The following is a 7198-nucleotide window of genomic DNA, read 5'->3' on the forward strand; positions in this document are numbered from 1 at the left end:
CAAAGAAATGGCCAGAGATTGTCGCTTGCCTCAGTGGAGATGTGCATCTTTTCCATCATCTGCCAAGACCTGTTTTCATGAAAATGGTGCACCACCTCAGAGTCTAGATAGAGCCATCACTGCTTCTGGGTTTCAGGCTTGCTGCAGGCTGTTGTTCTTGTGCCTCTCACATGTGACAGATCCCAGGCCCTCCTTTCTAAAATGAGGGTAGAGTTAATGTTGGAGACTACCGAGACATTGATGTAAAGTAGAGCAATCCAGTCCCTGCGTGGGACAGGCCAATATGGTCACAACATTCACCTTCAGTGCAACACCCTGTTTTCCTCTACATTTTTGGGTGGAGTCCATGTTTCAGGAAATAAGCTTTAAAACACCCAGAACTTTAGGCTCATCTGATTCTGTAACATCCCTCCTGGCAGCAGTGGCCTTCTAAACCAAACCTGTGGGACTGGCAGTAATAAAAGCAAGAGTAATTGCAATGAGTTTGCATTACTTAGAAATGTCTACCCCCACCCCACAACATAATTATTAGGAAAAAAAAAAAAGAAGAAGAAGAAAAAAAACTCGCTTGGGACTCCAGGGTCTACTCAGCAACAGATGAACTCTAACAGCCTGATCTAAAGTAATTTCAATTATATCAAGAGTTTTTTAGAGCACTATCATCTCCTGTTTGTTTGTCTGGATGGACTAGGTATAAACACACTGCATGTTAGTACATGCCCTACCATCTATTTACTTTCACACATCACTGTCTTTACTTCCGATGATATCAGCATATCTCAGTATATGATTACAGAATCAGAAAACTCAATTAATGTGCTATTTACATGAGTATTAACTACAACAATACCTATAAATGCATTAGAAGAAATCTTCTTACAGATTGCAAATAAACTTTTTAAGAACTGACCCAGTGCCAATCCTTTCAGCAACCTGTCTGGATATATGCAATTATTTTAGTTAATGGCATGGCACAAGGTCCCAGAGTACATACGCAAACCCACATTTTTCCAAGAGAGATTCAAGTGGAGATTACGCAAAAGATAATAGTAAAAACTGCAGTCTTGTTCTCATCCAAAGCTAATTCCCATTCACATTCTCTATTAACATAAACAGATAATTTACACTTAATTTAAGGCTCTTTCACATCAAGCATAATCAGCTTACAGAAGATATGTGGTCAGCATAGAAAAAGATGTATTTTATATCTTACATCTCCTGGTTTTCATTCAAGTTCAGCTCTGCCTCCTGTAGTCTACAAGAAATGAAGACTTCTATATTGCTTTCGCTCTTCAGCCAACACTTTCCAAGTATTATTACTCCCTTTTCTGAAATCCTGATAAAAGGAGCCTGGAGTTGACTACTGAAGTCTGACTTTCCCACCAGCACCCTTCCTATATTCCCCTAGGAAGAAATGGACCTTATATAACCTGAGTTTCAATAAAAGAGCCTGTGAACTCATTTTGACTGCAATAAAATGAAAACACTAGTGTATGCGATTAGCAGGAAGGCATCATTGTGCTTTCCATGTTAGCACCTGGGGCTGACCAGTAGTGATTTGGTTGGTTGATTGATTGATTTAAACACTTTTGGGGGGGGGGGGGGACCTAAAAGTGAACAGCTGCCAATATTGTGCCTCCTTTGCCCAGGTGCCTGGGATCAGGCATCTGGAATCACTTGCAAACTGAAGTGCTGCTAAAAAAGGGCAGAGCAAATGCAGAAAGGCTTTTATAAGTCACCTTATAGAAATAATACAGCTGATACAGTAGCCAAGTGCCTAGCCCCAAAATGAACAAAGAGCATGGAGTAATAGTTTTGAAGTACCATAATGCCCCTTCTGACTGCAGCCCTTAGCTGATGGCGCCTGGTAGTGTTTTCATTGAATGCCCGTAAGATGCATGTCTCTGTGCCTCCAGAATGTTTTTTTCAAGACCTACTAAAAAGTTCTCCTCTCTCAGCAGATATTTGAAGAGAAAGAGGATGGAGATGGGAAGGTCGCCTAGTGGGAATATGATATTATTTGATTTGGGAATTGTCTTTGACTGGTTTGGGTGATCATTTTAGCAGTTCACAGTCTTTGCTGACCTTGTACTTTTTATGCCAATGATTCTGGTTGAATATCATTAATCTGAATATAACTTGCTTTAAAATACTGAAAAAGGATACTATAACAAGATAAACTCTTCAAAACTCTTACTATTTATCAATCAAAACAAGCAGAGGAACCACAGAGCAATGTAAGCCGGGCTGGATCCATAGCAATACCACTTGCTTCTGCACTCACACCAATAGCAGTGATCTGGCTGCAGCCGCAGCCTCAGTAGCTGGTACCATACCCAGGGGCCGTTGGCAGGAATAGAGCCCTTGCTTTAAATTTGAGTAAACTCTCTGTATTTGAATCATTAAGCAGAGGGTCCCAGCCCCTTTGACTAAGTATTTCTTGCTCATCGTTTAAGACTAGATAATTGCCATCCATCTCTAAGGCAGGCAGCACTGGTTTGACCTGTTGCTCTTATGTACTGAACAGGATATATTACATTTTTTTACAGGCACTGCTGTATACCTCAGCAGAGCCAACACAGAGATCTTTGATTAAACAGCTTAACAGTATTTACTTCTGCTCGCCCATTCCCCTGTGGTGGGAGCTGGAAGTGCCATGCCTGAAGGCACAGTGTGTCCTTGCAGCCTGGAATTCAGGACTGCCAAACCTTGTGCCTCCTTATCACTAGCTACTTATTCCAAGAAAAGAGGCCTTTTTAACTTTCCTATGACCTCCTGACTTTTAAATTGCATCTTTCACTGTGGGAAGGACATACCTTTCCATCTTTCTTACTGCCTCATTCGACCTCATTGGATTCATTGACACAAACAGGCATAGAAACGTAAAACTGCCATAATTGGGTCAGGCCATAGGTCTGATAGTGGCCAGTGATGACTGCTTAGAGAAAGAACAGAAGAAACAGCACATACAGAAGGACCCTTCCCTCGGCAACTCTTCTGGGCTACTAGAAGTTTAAAGGCCATCACAGGACTGGAGTCTGTATCCAGACCATGGTCTTTAAAAGACTCATAAGCATGGTTTTCATTAAACAACACAAATATATATATTTCTGTAATTAGATATGAAATCGATCCTTTTATGTAACTCATTAATGTCTTGTTTCCTATGTTGTCTATGCTTCCATGCTTGCTAGGAGATAGATGGACCGGTGCTTTCTGGTGGTGATAAACGCATAAAGTACAGGTTTTTATATCAATAGGATTTCCTTAACTCTCTCTTCAGTTATTTTCACTGCACTCTCCCTCCCCATCTTACTCTCTGCGTTTTATAAGGAGGCTCTCAATTTCTGTCATCCAGTCTTCTAGTTCCTCAGCCGAGTTGCTGGCAAAGGTGACACACTCACACTCACATCTTTGTAATAAGTTTAAGGATTAGCTTGCATAGGCAAGTTGCACTCCCACAGGCTGCTCAAACCTAAAGGCCTAGTCCAAACTCTGCTGAAATCAAAGTCATTTTTTAAAAGGTTGAGTGCATTTCAGCCAACTTAAGCAGACTTAGAGGCAAGGCCCTAAAAGAGGTTCAGCTAGATCTGCCTCTGTGCACAGCACAATAGTCTGTAGCTTTCTATCTCTGCAATATAGCATGTTTTGCCTAGAGTCTGGAATATACTGCAGTCCTGCTGCTGCTTCTCCTCTATGCTGCTCTTCAGGGGGCAGAAAGCATCCCTGAATGTAGAAAGTACTAGCATTTTAAAAAAAGAGTGTAACATTCAATATCGATATTTATATAACTGGGAAAATATTGCTTACAAAGCAGAAGGTAAAAACTACACTATAAGAAAGATGTGGGGTAGGCCCTTCCTTGATAAGCAGGGTAGCGTAATGTACTTAAAGGCTCTCCTGGGTGCCGCTGAGTGGAGGAGCTCAGCTTTGCTCTATGTCCTGCTTTCCAAACATGCACAAACTTAACCCTGTGCTCTTTTTTTGTAGGTCTGGATTGGAGCAGTTCACAAGGCAAGCAACCAGCAGGCCATCTGGCTTTTGGCTCTCTGAACCTTCCTACATTTATCCCATGGGGCAACAAAGACAAGAAGTGTCTGAAGCTGGACCTCCTTGGCTAGCCCACCAAGGAGCAGGGTGGCAGCCCTTGAAGATGTCCCTGACAGTAGCTGCATTGCAGCAATCGCAGCAGCACGCTGCTTTCTGCTGCCCTTTGCTTTGACTCAGTCGCATCGCTGCTTCTGGAGGGAAAGCAAAGCCCTCTCGTAGGGCTATTTCTGCTCCCAGGACCCTTGAGCTGCCCTGGTTTTCCCAGCAGCTGCCCACTGAGCACTCCTGCCTTTCACATCCCCTTCCTCTGCTTGCACAGTCTCCAGCCCGGATTTTGCTTCGTGTTTTTCTTTTTTTTAACTGCAGAAAGGCCTCCCCGCCTAATCTAATTGCCGCTCCTTTGTCACAAGCAGATGTCACTTCTACATCTGTGCGTCTGCTCCAGCGCCCGGTCTCCTCCGGCCCCGCAGATGTTCCCGCCGCGGAGCAGCCGCGCGGGGGAAAAGCAACGCGCAGATCCCTCTGCTGGCGGCGGCCCGGACGCCACGGCCGGCCCTGCCAAAAATGAAATGAAATTAAAAAAGGAAAAATAAACAATAATATCCAAAATGATCGCAATTCGCCCATCCCGAAGGGTCACGAAGCAAGAGCCCGGCAGCGCGCCCCGCGCCCCGCCCGCCCCCGCGGAGCCCCGCGGGCGCGGAGCAGGCACCGTCGGGCCGCTGCCTTCCGCGCAGGGCCGCCAGCGCGGAGCACGGCCTCGCTGCGGGCGCTTTGCACGGTCGCTGGAAAAGGGGAAGGCAAAAGAACCCCCAAGGGCGATTTCCCGCTGCGGTTGGAAGCCGCGCGGCCCGCGCTGCGACCCGCGCAGGTGCAAAGCCGTCGGGGCGAGGGCGGGAGGTGCGCGGCCCTCCGCCGCCTCGCCGAGGGAGCGCTCGGCGTGTGCCCGGCCCGGGGGGCTGCGCCGCCGCCGCCCGCCTGCTGCCGGCCGGCCGGTGCGGTTTGCCGCGGGCTCGCGGTGCAGGTGAAGGCCGGGGAGCCGCAAGGACATTCCCCACGGCCAAAATACCCCCCGCAGCACCGCCAGGCACCGGCCACAAGGCTGCCTTTGCGGTGAGGTGATCTGGCGTTTCTCTGCAAATGAAGCAATCAAAAAGAAATCCTCGCCGGTATTTAATATTTTATTCAGCCCCATGTTATTGTGTTTAGCCTGCGGTAAAACAGCTTCATCGGGGTGAGGCATGAGGGGGCCTGACAAGCGCTTTCCCATGAATTGCCACTCCAGCACAATGGCATTTTGTTTGCTGTTTTGTTTCCCGGCCTCCAAACATTCCTGCTGACTTCCAGGGGGGGCCACGGCCGGGGGGGGGGGGCGGGGGGAGGAATCTCCTCTGTGAATGGCAAAGAATAGGCAAGAAAAGCGCCTTTTACACTTGCGGCGTGTTTCTCCCCGGCCCCCGCTGGCAGGCGAGCACCCCTGGGCCCTCCCGGCCGCGCCGCGCCGCGCAGTCCCGCGCACCCCCGGCCGCCGCGTACGCGGCCGCGCACGGCGCGCTCCCCGCGCTGCCCGCCGGGGTCGGAATTTATGACCGAGACAAAAGGGCTCTTTTGGAAGAAAAAAAAAAAAAAAAAAAAAACGGTGGGGGGAGGCAAGCGGGAGGCTCTAATTCTATTTGTGTCGCCTGGAAATCAGAAGGGGTTTTTCCACACTTCGCCTTGATTAGATTATTCCTTAGAGATGGTTTCTCTGCCCCCAGCCAGACGCGTGGGGGAAGGCCGCCGAGGCAGTTGGCCTATAGTGGCAATAATCAAATTAACCATTTGCTACAACTTTTTCGGCGGAGCCGCTCGCGTGTGGAAAGAACAACTGGAGCCCGGGCCCGGGCAGGGGGAGCCGGGGCGCCGGGCGCGGCCGCCGCCCCCGCGGGGGCCAAAACCAACACCCGCGGGCAGGCGCGGAGCGGCGCGCAGGCGGCCGGCCGGGGGCAGCGGAGGACACGGCGGCGGCGGCGCGGCCGACCCCGGCGGCAGCTCCGCGGCAGCGCCCGGCCCGCACCTCGCCTCGGCCCGCGGCGGCCGCGGTCTGGCCCCGGGCTCCGCGGGCGGCCGCGGTCTGGCCCCGGGCTCCGCGGGCGGCGCTCCGCCGCGCTGCCGGCCGCGGAGACAGCGCGGGGCTGCTGCGGGGGAGAAAACACGGGACAAAAGGTGCCCCCGGCGGAAACGCACTTGGAAATTTTTTAAAACGCCCTGTGTTGTTCGAGAGGGAGCGAGGTACCTCCCTGCCCCAAACGCGTATTCATATTCATGAGAGCGCGGGTAAATAAAGACAAATCCCCGCTGTAGTAACACTTAGATTCACATCATTCTTTGGTGCCCTTTAGATTTGGGGGACGGAAGACAGATGTTTGCAGCGCTTTTCTCCTCTTGTCTGGTGACCATAAAGGAAAAACCATTTAGAGCTCGCAATTTGTTTCCACCCGCGCACTAAAACCATGTTCACATTTATTTTCATTTCGCCGGTGCACAAAAAGTGTCCACGGGCCACCAAAGGCCGTTCTTTATCAAATACACATTGTACAACATGCAACCGCAATAAAACTATCAGACCTCGCCATAAAACTATCAGCCAGATCCTCAGTGGCTTAAGAATCTTTTGCTTTGTTTTATTACCTACCGGTAACTTATAGCGACATGCTGCCCCCCAAAATAAAACGCTAGTCATTGTTGCAATTAAGTACCGCTTCAGAGCATTTTTAATGTATAATAAAACAGCGAGAAGCACAGGAGTCTCTAGATTCCCCTTGCTCATTGACTAGCTCTGAATTAAACTACTTAGCTTGGCAAATACTGCGCGAGCTTAAATGCCCCTATAAAGACTTTATGAGTTTGTTACTTTAATTGCTGACTTGTTACAGAGCACATAAAAGGGGTAATGAATGTAATAAAACTAATTATCTGCACATTTAAATCATATAAAATACCCACTGTTTGTTTATACAACAGTGATATTCAACCGAGCATTTCCTCCTCTGCCCACCGAGAGGAAAGATTTAATGAAATATAACTAACGAAATGAAAATTACATCACTGGCAAGAAAACTCCACAAATAAGCGCCGCGCTTCCCCGCCGCTGTCCGCGACGGGCGGC

This window comes from Dromaius novaehollandiae, chromosome 4 (assembly GCF_036370855.1).
Source record: "Dromaius novaehollandiae isolate bDroNov1 chromosome 4, bDroNov1.hap1, whole genome shotgun sequence".
Taxonomy (NCBI): domain Eukaryota; kingdom Metazoa; phylum Chordata; class Aves; order Casuariiformes; family Dromaiidae; genus Dromaius; species Dromaius novaehollandiae.